At 42.9% G+C, this 14,166-nt stretch overlaps 1 long non-coding RNA gene across 1 annotated transcript; it reads left to right on the top strand.

Annotated features, from left to right (window-relative positions):
* The first annotated feature begins 1,660 nt into the window (after window positions 1–1,660).
* On the top strand, window positions 1,661–7,147 carry LOC135507360 (uncharacterized). Its single transcript, XR_010450651.1, has 2 exons — window positions 1,661–1,764; window positions 5,958–7,147. It is a non-coding gene; the product is annotated as an uncharacterized LOC135507360 (long non-coding RNA).
* Window positions 7,148–14,166: the final 7,019 nt, after the last annotated feature.

The following is a 14,166-nucleotide window of genomic DNA, read 5'->3' as shown; positions in this document are numbered from 1 at the left end:
ACAGAGCCCCAGCACAGCTGCCCAATTAGACGCAACCAAATTGTGAGAAAACAAAAAGATAAATACTTGACACATTGGAAAGAATTTACTAAAAACATTAGAAAGAATTTACAAAAAAAAAACGAGCAGATGAAAAGAAATGGCGGGCTAGAGAAAATGGGCCTGTGGGACTCAGCTGAACGCAGATGCAAATGGCAGAATACCTGACCACTGTGAATGACCCAAAATGAAGGACGTCTTTGACTATGTACAGACTCAGTGAGCATAGCCTTGCTATTGAGAAAGGCCGCCAAAGGCAGACCTGGCTCTCAGCAGAAGACCGGCTATGTGCACACTGCCCACAAAATGAGGTGGATCTGAGTTGCACTTCCTAAACTCCTGCCAAATGTATGACCATATTAAAGACACATATTTCCCTCAGATTACAGAGACCCACAAGAATTTGAAAACAAATCCAATTTTGCTTTACTCCCATATCTACTGGGTGAAAAACCACAGTGTGCCATCACAGCAACAAGATGTGTGACCTGTTGCCACAAGAAAAGGGTTGTTCCTCACTGGTTGCCATCATTGTAAATACAACCTATATTTATGTTGATTTATTTTACCTTTTGTACTTTAACTATTTGCACATCATTACCACACTGTATATAGACATATGACATTTGTCTAATATTATTTTGGAACTTTTGTGAGTGTAATGTTTACTGTAAATTGTTTATTTCACTTCTTTAAAAAAAATATATTTCACTTACTTTGGCAATGTAAACATGTTTCCCATGCCAATAAAGCCCCTAAATTGAAATTGAATTGAATGAGCAGAGAGATGGAGTCAGGGTGAGATTGAGAGAGAGATAGAGATGGAGACAGAGGGAGTGAGATGGATACTGAGAGAGAGCAGATGAAAAGAGATGGAGGGCTAGAGAAAATGGGCCTGTGCAACTCAGCTGAACGCAGATGCAAATGGCATGCTGATAAGGGCCCATAAATCCAGTGTGTGACGTCTCTCCCTCTGCCGTGCTTCCCCGCACCCCTGCCCCGACAGAAACACACTCAGGTCATCTGTCTGTACACCCTCCACAGACCCCCCCCCTCCCCCAACAGTGAGACACCCTCTCACAGGAAAACGAGTGTGCTGTGGGAGAGGGTATTGAGGGGGGCCAACAAAATAATCTCAACATTCAACCAGGATAGGTGGACTGACTCTCACAGTTGTCCTCATCCTTTCCTTTTTTTGTTTTTCAAGATTGCTCCTTCTCCATTATCGGGTTGAGCTGTGCCCCAGAAACACACGATGGAGAGGGGAGGAGTACCTAAGGAGAGTGTGACTGTGAGAGAGAGAGACCCCTATTCTCCAGGTCAGAGAAGGAACAAATAAATGTGTTGGGCACAAGGAGCGTGGATGTAGAGGAGGGGGGAAGGGAGGAGAGGGGGAGCTGGTGGGGAGAGCGCACGGCAAGCCGACAGCTGATGAATGGCCGGGCAGGCTGTAAGTGACAATATGCAGACAAGCGAGATCATTTGCAAATGGATGCAGGGAGTGAGGGGGATAGATAGAGAGAGAGAGGGAAAGGCAGGCGAGGGGAGGAGGAGAAGAGGGGTGAATGGGTTAACCCTATCCAGGCCCTGCCATCCTTCCTTTCAAGGAGAAAGGGGAGAAGAAGAGGAGGAGGAGGAGGAGAGCTCCCACCTGCCCAGAAGAGAAGGCTCATTTGTTTGTGTTGATGGAGAATTCTCTCTGCATTGGGCTGCATGCATGCAGAGGTAAGACTAACTACACTAACTAACTATAGGCTAACAACAGTAGACTAACATAACAGTAGACTAACGTTACTGTAGACTAACGTTACTGTACACTAACGTAGCCGTACACTAACGTAACCGTAGACTAACGTAACCGTAGACTAACATAACAGTAGACTAACGTAACCGTAGACTAACGTTACCGTAGACTAACGTTACCGTAGACTAACGTAACAGTAGACTAACGTAGACGTAGACTAACGTAACCGTAGACTAACGTTACCGTAGACTAACGTAACAGTAGACTAACGTAACAGTAGACTAACGTTACCGTAGACTAACGTTACCGTACACTAACGTAGCCGTAGACTAACGTAGCCGTAGACTAACGTAACCGTAGACTAACGTTGCCGTAGACTAACGTTGCCGTAGACTAACGTTGCCGTAGACTAACGTTACCGTAGACTAACGTTACCGTAGACTAACGCTACCGTAGACTAACGCAACTGTAGACTAGTAGTGTAGACTAACGGTAGTGTAGACTAACTACACTAACTAACTATAGGCTAACATAACAGTAGACTAACGTTACTGTAGACTAACGTAACCGTAGACTAACGTAACCGTAGACTAACGTAACCGTAGACTAACACAACCGTAGACTAACGCTACCGTAGACTAACGCAACCGTAGACTAACGCAACTGTAGACTAGTAGTGTAGACTAACTTCTGTCTTCAGGCTTTTCTTTGGATCAGGCTTTTGCAGATGTTTCTAGTTTAGTAGCCGGTCGAATAAACCTCAGAGCAACCAGAAGAAAAGTCTTGTTTAATGTTTCCCTCTGTAATGGGGCCATGACTCCACTGTTGGTTGACGGTGCATTTCTGCGTTCTATTCTGTTCCATTTTATTTTGCATTATATTCTATTTCAACTCTTGTTTCCCCATTGTGTGTAGCGTGGAAGTGCTGGTGATGGAATGGAATAGAAGGGGTGATCAGTATGAAATGAAGGTCTATTAGTCTAATAGCGATGGAATAAGTAGGGGCCAATATCCTGTCCAATCTAACATTCATCAGGCTTTCTCAGCTACGTTACGCTCTCATCCCGTAGCATCTATATTTAACATCCACCAGACACACTCTACTACTCAATACATCACAGGCTCGCTGTGGGTGTGTGAATAGAGATGTATGGGAGTGACAAGTGTGTCTGTGAAGCGGACTCTGCTGCACAGCCATGGAAAGGAAACACAGAAGGAAATCACCGAGAGAAATGACTGTGGGAACTGCTATCACTGAGGGACTGTCATGGTTAAGATAGTTCATTAGCCCATCTAAAGCCACCGTTGTCAGTCCAGTTGCGTTAGTGTTGTCATAGTGAGCGCTGTTCTTCTCTCTCTCTTTCTCTCTGTGTCTCTGTCTCTTTTTCTCTCCTTGTGTGGTTACTGGCACCTGAAAACAACAGAGTACTCCTCAGTGTTTCAAGTGTGTGTTTGTCATTCTTGCATCACCTCTCTGGACCCCCCCCCCCCTATCCCTGCCTCCTCTCCAACTCTCCCTTCCCGGGTCTTAATTGACCCTGTAGAGTAAAATGAGGTTGGGTAGGGACGGCTCCAGTGCTTCACTTAGGCACCTGACACGTAGATCAATCACTGTGTTGATCCTAATACCCTTAACAAGGTGTGTCTGCACTCAAAGGACATCTGTGTCTGCCCTTACCGTCGTCCCTGTCACGCGCACGCAGGCACACGCACATAATGTACGCATCCCAGGAGGCTGCTGAGGGGAGGACGGCTCGTAATAATGGCCGGAACGGCGCCACTTGGGATGGTATCAAAGACCATGTGTTTGAAACCATTCTACGTACTCCGCTCCAGCCATTTACCGCAAGCCCGTTCTCCCCAATTAAGTTGCTAGCGACATCCTGTGGTATGGCATGCAACCACGTGCACACACACACACACACACACATATATATATATATATATATATATATATATATATATATATATATATATATATATATATCTCACACACACACACATCAGGGTGTCCTTTCTTTGCATGTGATTGCGGTGTTGGTGGTTGGAGGTGTTTGATGGATCTGATGAGCTGGTGTTTGTAGTGGTGCTTCCTGTACCACACACAGGGCTAGCCATGAGGAGCTGTCCTCTCTGTGAGATATGGGTTGCGTGTGTGGTCAGATGGACCTCCTACGAGGGTATCACAATAGCATAATACCCACTGGGTACAGACTTCAGTTCTAATTTTGATTTTGTTCCGTTCAACTAACGTAAATTCAGCGCGAAATCAACAAAAAGAAATCACCATGTATTTGGATTTAGGTCAAAAGTTGGAAATTCCCTTACTTACTTTTTGCAAATCTAATCAGTTGTCAACATTGATTCAACGTCATCATATCACATTTTTTGTTTGTTTAAATGACGTGGAAACGGCGTTGATTCTAACAGTTTTTGCCTAGAGTACATTACTGTTTTAAGCAAAAACATGGTTTTAATGTGTATCTTCCACATAACATTAGTGTGTAATCTACATATCCCTGCTCTCGTCCAACTGAAACTGCCACCAAGATGAAAAACAAACCCACTATGAAAGCCCAAATCTAATTAGAAAAAGACAAACTAATATGACATTTCATTTTGATAAATAATTCCAGCTCCTGAAGTCCCTGGAGGCTTCGCCCGAAGCAGATCAAACTTTTCTAATGCTCTTAAAACGCTCCTCCATTTTTTTATTGATGGCATTATATAGTTTATAGACTTTGTTGCTTCGAGATCCCCTGGAAATACTTCATTGTATCTGATGCAGGCTTGCTGTAATATAATTTGTGTGTGTGTGTGTGTCCGCGCATCTGTGGAGGTTTTTCCCCTCTGTGTTTCTGCAATAACAGAAGTGTAATCTCTCTCCTCTTGTAAATAAAACTGAATTTAGTCTTGGTCTGTCGAGCAGAGTGATGTTTGGACCAAGAAAACCATGTATCTAAATGTAAACACTATTTGGGCTCCCTATTCTCTACTCTGTTATGTTTGTGTGTATTTCTTTGTTTCTATGTTTGTGATTCTGTTTGTGTGTGTGTGTGTGTGTATGTATGTGTGCGTGGGCTTGTATGACTGTGAGTGTGTGTATCTACGCGTGTGTATCAGTTTGTGTGTGTGTACGCTTGTGTGTTTCGGTGTGTGTGTGTGTGCGTATGTATTTTACATGCCTCTCTTTCCCCTCTCTCTCAGGATGCGTGTCAGACAGGTCCACATGGAGCTCCTGGACGCTTAGTGTCTTAGTGTCCACTCTTAACAAGGCCACAGCCTTCCCCTGAGAGGGCTTCTCCAGAGGCCATGCTGCCTTAATGCCCTGTAAAATAGAGAGATGGGTATTAAAAGAGAACGAGAGAGAGGGGACAGAGGAGTGATCATAGGCTTGTGGTCGGAATTTGCCCAGAGGGGTTGATGTCAGGTTGGTAGACCTGGTATCCTCTGTTACTCCCCCCCCCCCCCCACTCCATCGCTCTATCCTTTCCACCTTCCTCCAATCTTCCCAACCTTCCATCACCTTCGCTCTTCATCCCTTCTTTGACCTCCATCCCTCCCGTGTTACCTATCCTCTACTGCTTCTCCCTCTCTCTCCATTTCCTCCATCCCTCCATCCCTCTCCTCTGGTGCAGACATTGGGCCTGACAGTCAGGCTGCTGGGCAGGCAGGAGAGCCACCGTGCCACAAGCCATCTCGTCTCCTCCTCGGCCCCCAACACACATACACATCCCCTTCCCCCCGCTACTCTCCGTCCACCTGAGCAGCCATGACCATCGCCTGTCACCACAGTAACTCGTATAGTGTTTCGATTCGCCCCCGAACAGGTCAGAGGGGCAGCGGTGACAGAAAGTCGGGGGGTGGGGGTTTGGGCAGGAGGGAAGAGAGGAGAGCACGTGCACACGCACGAACACACACAAACAAACACACATACACGGTGCTGTATGGTGGTGGCAGCCAGGTCTGTGGTTTCTAGGTCAGGAACCAGGGTTGGGGACTGATGGAGATGAGAAGGGACACCAGGACAGCGCTGGCCTTTTACCGTGGGCCTGGCCCCGTAACGTCCCAGCACACCGTCCAGGCCCAGCAGTGTGTGTGTGTAGAGTGAGGAGTGGAGATGTGAGGGGATCAGACCTGATATGAGGTGATTTTGTCGTCTCTTTACTTCTAGCAGAGTGACGAGCAGGGAGAGGACAAGGAGTGGAGAGGGCCGACGCTCTGCAGCCAGAGGAGTACGCTCGGCTGGACGGACAGACTAGAGGTGATCGCCCAGGGAGGGACTGGAGAGGACCGCAAGTTCACACCCTGATTGAGGTTATGACAATCGAAGCCAAACCACTCTCGCTACAGTGTCTTCATTGAATATTTGAATTGGATCTAAGTGATCCTAATTCTCTCCCATTATCTACTTGCTGATATGGCAGCATTACAAGGCCCTGTTGACATATAGCCTAGCACTCATTATTGCTTGATTAAGGACTACTTTACCAGGCAGGCTGCTGAACTGTACACACACACACATACACAACCCATCTATTATTCACTATGTCATTAATATTTAACTGTGCTTTCATATGGGCTGAATCATAACCTTTTCTATGGGAACATACAGTACAGTGTTACCTCTGCTGCTCAGTAGGAGAGGCATGGGACCAACAGTAAACTAACAGAGCTGGAGGAGGACTCTAATAAACTTGCTGTGTGTGTGTGTGTGTGTGTGTGTGTGTGTGTGTGTGGGCATGCCTATGAGCCCATGTCTGTGTCTATTCATTTGGTATATTCACACATTTGTTATGTTCATGTATTTGTTCCTATTGTATTCTCTTGAAGGAGAGAGGACTGTGAACTCACCAGAAGGGTTTATTTGACCAGGAGAGGGCAGCGGTGGAGTCAAAGAGCTTTAATTAGTGGTGTTACAGTCACTGAGGCATAGCAGAGACAGCAAGAGTGTTTGTTGTTTTTTCATTTGCTTTGGCAATGTTTCCCATGCCAATAAAGTTTCCCGGAGAGAGAGGGAAAGAGTGTGGCTGTTACAGTGAACGTATTAGCGCCATACTGGCGGTCACGAGTCATAATTGCAGTCAAATTCCACGTGACCGTTTATTCACTGTAATTAGGCTTCTTCAAGCTCTGATGCTGCTGATGGTCATTAGTAGGCTACCAAACTTGCTATCTGACTCATACTCAGCACTCTATTGTCCCTCTAATCACTCTGACTACAAATGTTTTCAAAAATCAAATCAAGCACTTCATGAGAGCCCATGAGGAGATGTTGCGCAAAATTTCTGTAGCCTATGCAATTGTGTGAGTAAATAGTGATGCCCTCTATTAAAAAGAGGAGGATACCATCCTCTTTCTATAGGTTAAGCCTACTGTATTTATTTATCAAGGTTTCTAATGTTAAGCACATTGCTTCTCTTTACAACAGGAGTATAACCTACCTGGCTGGCAAGAAAATGAACCACGGAGAAAAGTGTTCTTCATTCACTAGTTAAGTGCATCGATGACATGTGTTTTTTTTCTTCCCATGCACCTGTTACGAGACAGGCACATGATAACGGTCTATTCTAAATCAAAGCGAATTACACACATATATTATTTAGCATATGTAAAGACGACATTAAATTAAGAATAGTCTGATGGGTGACACTATTAGCCTATCATTTGTGAATGGTGTATTATCACTTGTGAATGATTCCCAGTGTGTACAGTAACACAAGAAACAGGGCACGCCTCCTGTAGCCTAGCCGATACGCCTATATGTTTTGATAAGGTTTGTATCACAACTAAAGTGACCAAATAACTTCTTAAAATGAAGTATATTAATCTGCTTTACAACCGGTGTAGAGCCTAATTGGGATACAAAGAGGGCGCAGAGTTTCAAGTTTGGGGAAGATAATTTACACCATGGAAATGCACCTATGTAATAAAGCATACATGCATAATTGTATTTGCGATCACTTTTGAGAACGGTGTTTCCCCGCTAATTGATTGCATTTTTGGAACATTTGCACTTCTAGCCTACTGCTGTGTGCTCATTGCCGCTCTTCTAATTTGAAGAGATCTTGTTAACTGACACAAAGTATGCTGAATGTGGACACGTCTTCTAACAATATACACCTTGGTATTCCATCAGTGGCAAATTTTGCGCCCCCAATGTGTCTGTCTTCACTTGTAGCCTACTTTGCTGAAATGCCTGTGAGAAGAACCCGATCACTTGACAGGCATTGGCTAATAAGAATTGATGTACACTACCATTCAAAAGTTTGGGGTCACTTAGAAATGTCCTCGTTTTTGAAAGAAAAGCATATTTTTTTGTCCATTACAACATCAAATTGATCAGAAATACAGTGTAGACATTGTTAATGTTGTAAATGACTATTGTAGTTGGAAACGGCTGATATTTAATGGAATATATGCATAGGTGTGCAGAAGCCCATTATCAGCAACCAATCACTCCTGTGTTCCAATAGCAGGTTGTGTTAGCTAATCCAAGTTTATCATTTTAAAAGGAGAAAATATCCTTTCTAATTTTATTCAGCTATGTTCAATTGTATTCTTCATACTATCAAATAAAAAAAAATAATGCCACAGAATTATAAACAAATCTTGTTTGCTAGATGAACTGGTGGAGCCTACAGCCATATGGCATAGCCAGATCAGGGCCTTCCATAAGGACATACAGAGGATGCTATTCTGTTCTCCTGAAATCCACTACATTTTCTTCATATCATGTTTCTTTAGACCCGTCTAAAATAAAGAATGGTTTATTGTGACAGTGTATTAAATGAGACTTTTTCACATTGATCAGCGGCTCGCAGGCAATGCATGGAAGGAGATGCTAAATGTGTTCTTGTTCATTGACGGTCAACTACCATGAGACCGGCAGTTATTTGCTTGACAATCACTGGCTAACAAAATGTATTGACCGCCACAGCGCTTGGAGGGAGAGACTTATAGTTTCACTGTATTCACAGAGAGAGAGTTATAGTTTCACTGTATTCACAGAGAGAGAGAGTTATAGTTTCACTGTATTCACAGAGAGAGAGAGTTATAGTTTCACTGTATTCACAGAGAGAGAGTTATAGTTTCACTGTATTCACAGAGAGAGAGAGACTTATAGTTTCACTGTATTCACAGAGAGAGAGAGAGTTATAGTTTCACTGTATTCACAGAGAGAGAGAGAGAGAGAGAGAGTTATAGTTTCACTGATCATATAGCATCACAGAGGGAGAAGTAGAGAGGGAGAGATGTATAGTTTCACTGTATTCATATACCATCACAGAGGGAGAGATGTATAGTTTCACTGTATTCATAGAGGGAGAAGTAAAGAGGGAGAGATGTATAGTTTCACTGTATTCATAGAGGGAGAAGTAGAGAGAGAGAGATGTATAGTTTCACTGTTCATATAGCATCACAGAGGGAGAAGTAGATAGAGAGAGAGAGATGTATAGTTTCACTGTATTCATATAGCATCACAGAGGGAGAAGAATGTAGACTCGTATCTACCTATGACTGATGCAGCTGCTCTACTAGCTTTGATTATTGAGTTCTTGGGCAAAAACCAAAACATGCACCCAAGGGGGGCCCCAGGAATGAGTTTGGGAAACCCTGGGTTGAGCACAGGATAACTGATCTAATCTCCTCCTGGATATCACACACACCGCCCAGAGAGAGGCGGAGTCTGGTCGCTCCAGGCTGGTTGGCTGGGTGTGTGTGTGTCTAGGTAGGTTGTCTTGCTTGGTGCATCCAGACTGTGTGCTGTGGGCTGTAGCTGTGTAGGAGTGACATTGACATGGTAGAGAAAGCTCAATGACATGGCGGCCGTTTGCTGTTCTCCCCTCCGCTGTAGCGCCGCTGCTGTCCATGCCGCCAGCCAATAGGCCGGTGATGAATCGTGGGGCCAGCGAGAGACGGGGTAGAGAAGGGGGAACAAGCAGATAGGGACTGGAGGGGGACGTGGGCCGGGCTGAGGGGGTGGAGGGTAACCTGGAAGAGACGGAGCGAGGGAGAGGGGTATGGAGGGAAGAAGGGGGAGAAAGGGAGGGAGAGGGGGATGCGATAAGGAAAAGTATGAAGGCAATCTTTCAAAGTGCTGATGGTGCTTGGAGAGGGCTGGAACTGCTGTCTCCTATGGCAACGCCATTATTCACCATCAGATCTGTTTGTGTGTGTGTGTTATGTGTGTGTAAACTGTCCCTCACTAACACTGACCCCCAGGTAGTAAGCAGGTAGGCCAGGCCCACCAGTGACACACTGAACCAATCACACCCCCCTTTAGTCTCTCAATTCCGTGCTCGTTTCATATTTGTACGCTTCATTGGGAAGACAGTGGAGCTATTTTAGAGGGAAGTAGAGAGAGAAATCAAGTTAGGGCGTAAGTGGGGATCGAACCCTCACCCCTGGATCAGCGGCCGATACACAGCCAATCAAATCTGAGAGAGAGAGAGAGAGAGAGAGAGAGAGAGAGAGAGAGAGAGAGAGAGAGAGAGAGAGAGAGAGAGAGAGAGAGAGAGAGAGAGAGAGAGAGAGAGAGAGAGAGAGAGAGAGAGAGAGAGAGAGAGAGAGAGAGAGAGAGAGAGAGAGAGAGAGAGAGAGAGAGAGAGAGAGAGAGAGAGAGAGAGAGAGAGAGAGAGAGAGAGAGAGAGAGAGAGAGAGAGAGAGAGAGAGAGAGAGAGAGAGAGGAGATTTCAATGCAAGAACAGGTTCTGAGCCTGACTACACTGATGCGGGAGGTAACCACCACATATTTGGACACCCCTCCTTATACAGTAGCCCTATTATAAATAATAGAAACAGTCCTGACCAAATACTGAACAAAAATGGAAAGGAGTTAGTACATCTCTGTCGAGCCTTAGGCCTGTACATGCTTAATGGTAGAATTAGAGGGGACTCTTTAGGTCAGTTTACTTACTGCTCAGCCCTTGGGACAAGTGTAGTCGATTATGCCATCACTGACATTGACCCCTCTTCCATTAGTGCATTCACTGTCAGACCACAGACACCCTTGTCAGATCACAGTCAGATCAACGTGTTTCTGAAGAAATTAACCGGCAATATTCATTCAAAAAAACAGCCCAATAAACTCTACAACATAAACCAATCATACAGATGGGCTCCAAACAGTGCAGAGAGATTCACTGAAACATTGAACTCAAATGAAATAATGAACTCTATACAGTTTTTCAATAACTCACGGTACCAAAACAATAAAGATGGTGTCAATTCAGCTACTCAAAACATCAACTGCATATTCCAAAAAGCAGCATCGAAAGCAAATTTGAGAAAACCAAAGAAATGCAACATCAGAAGCAAAAATCAAAATGTTTCTGACAAATGGTTTGATAATGAATGTAAAACAATTAGAAAACACTTGAGACAAATGTCAAACAAAAAACATAAGCAGCAAAACAACCCAGAGCTACGATATGAATACTTTGAAACTCTGAAACAGTATAAACAAACACTGAAACGCAAGAAATTTAATAATACCAACATGACACTTGATGAAATTGAAAACGCAATTGACCAAAATCAGTTCTGGGACATGTGGAACAATTTAAGCACAACAAAGCCACAAGAATTAGCAATACAAGATGTAGGAATTTGGAAAACTTATTTTGATAATCTATACAAAAACATCCCACAAAAAGACTTGCAACAGAACCAATTAGAAATTAAAGAAAAATTGAACATCCTTGAATCAGTCATTAAAAACAACCAAAATCCATTAGATTACCCAATAACCCAACAAGAACTAAATGAAAAGCTAAAATCTATTAAATCAAAGAAGGCTTGTGGTCTAGACAACATCAGAAATGAAATGCTGAAAAACAGCACACCTGAGTTGCAAAATGCTGTGCTTAAATTGTTCAACATGGTTTTAACTTCTGGCTGCTTCCCTGATGTCTGGAACCAGGGGCTCATCTCCCCTATCCACAAAAGTGGAGACAAATCAGACCCTAATAATTACAGGGGAATTTGCGTAAACAGTAACTTGGGAAAGATTTTCTGTAGCATTTTGAATTCAAGAATTCAAACCTTTCTTCAAGAAAAAATGTAATAAGTAAATGTCAAATTGGCTTTCTCCCTAACCATCGCACTACTGACCATATATACACCTTACACACACTAATTAATAAACACGTCCACCAAAAAAAAGAGGGCAAAATCTTTGCTTGCTTTATTGACTTTAAAAAAGCATTTGATTCGATTTGGCACGAAGGGCTATTCTACAAAATTCTACAAAGTGGACTTGGTGGTAAGGTATATGACTTAATAAAATGTATGTACACAGAAAACAAGTGTGCAATAAAAATCAAAAACCAAAGAACAGAATTTTTTTCACAATGTCGAGGTGTGAGACAAGGCTGCAGTTTGAGTCCAAATCTTTTCAACATTTATATCAATGAATTAGCAGACATGTTGGACCAATCTCCAGCCCCAGGACTCACACTATTTGACACAGAGGTGAAATACCTGCTATATGCTGATGACGTGGTACTTCTATCACCAACCAAAGAAGGTCTTCAACAGAAAATTAATATTCTGGAGCAATATTGCCATAATTGGGCCCTGGCAGTAAATTTCCAAAAACTAAAATCATGATTTTCCAAAAAAAACCCAGATGTCAGAAACACAAATATAAATTCACCCTGAACAACACCTTAATTGAACACACAAAAAATTACACCTATCTTGGTCTGACCATATCTGCATCGGGAAACTTTAATATGGCAGTGAATGCACTCAAAGAAAAAGCCCGCAGAGCAATGTATGCAATAAAAATGAAATTATTCAAAATCAACATCCCAATTAGAATTTGGACTAAAATATTTGACAGTGTAATCCTACCAATAGCTCTTTATGGAAGTGAGGTTTGGGGGCCACTCAATAAACTGGACTTTAAAATGTGGGACAAACATCCAATTGAAGCCCTACATGCAGAATTCTGTCGGAAAATCCTACAAGTTCAGAGAAATACACCAACTAATGCATGTAGGGCAGAATTGGGCCGTTTTCCAGTAATAATGAAAATACAGAAAAGATCATTAAAATTTTGGCTACATCTGAATTCAAGTCCAAATTCAAGTCTGCAATTTAAATCACTTCAAACCCAAGAGCTGAGCCCAGAAACGAGCCCTCTCAGTCAGCTGGTGTTGGACCTCACCAACCAAGCTGACACCAGCACTGCTTCAAAAGAAAGAATTCCAATAAGCAAAATCATGAACCAATCAAAGGAATCATATTTACAACATTGGAAAAATGAAACAAAATCCCAAAGCCGACTAAATTGCTATCTGACCCTAAACAGAGAATATGAATTGGCTGATTATCTCTACTCTGTCAGAGATACGAAGCAGAGACAGATCCTTACCAAGTACAGGCTGAGTGACCACCGATTGGCAATAGAAACCGGCAGACATAAAAAGACATGGCTACCCAAAGAGGAGCGTGTATGTGGTCACTGCATAACAGGGGAGGTAGAGACAGAGATGCACTTTCTCCTTTACTGTGATAAATATTCCTCACAAAGAGATTCATTATTCACAGAAATTACTAAACATATTCCAAATTTTTACAAATTGAACCCAGAGGAAAAACTAAGAATACTCATGGGCGAAGGAGCAATGGCTCCTCTTGCAGCCAAATATGTATTTTCCTGCCATAGCCTGAGGGACACTGAATAATAACATCTGCATAGTAAGCAGTAACTTAATTGTTATTGCTATTATTGTTATTACTGTAATTATTATTATTTTTGTATTTAATTTTGTATTATTATTTACTACACTTTTATATTTTATATTTGCTATCATTTAGAATTTTGTTACAATGTATATTGTATACATTGTTGCTTTGGCAATATTGACACAATGTTTTTCATGCCAATAAAGCAGTTTGAATTTGAAAAAAAAATTTGAGAGAGAGAGAGAGAGAGAGAGAGAGAATTGCTTGTAATTGCATCATGATGACTCCCCTCAATAGTATAAACTGTCTGATGACACACACACCGAGCTGCTCCATGTAAATGAAGGCCATATTTACCTCTGAGGGGACTGTTCGCTGCTGTTATCAGGTTGAACTATAGGTGAGTCTTGTTAGGCCAACCCTATCCATCACGGTAGCGCTGTCTCTCCCTACACACACACATGTGGCCGCACAGACAACCCGAGTTACAGCCCAGTTGGATATTCATCAGGGGAGTGACAACGAGGTCCTTGCTCTGCTACTCATTTCAATATTTGTTGAAATAATATGGTAGCAATTTTGATTTGGTCGTCTTATAAAGCTGAAGGTCGGCTCAAGAGGCAAAAACACCGTCAAGTGTCTGTTGGGAATTCTCCTCCACTGTCCTGACCTAAGAGTGAAAACAAGAG

The sequence above is a fragment of the Oncorhynchus masou genome, chromosome 21 (genome assembly GCF_036934945.1).
Source record: "Oncorhynchus masou masou isolate Uvic2021 chromosome 21, UVic_Omas_1.1, whole genome shotgun sequence".
NCBI lineage: Eukaryota > Metazoa > Chordata > Actinopteri > Salmoniformes > Salmonidae > Oncorhynchus > Oncorhynchus masou.
This window is presented reverse-complemented; position numbering and strand designations above follow the sequence as displayed.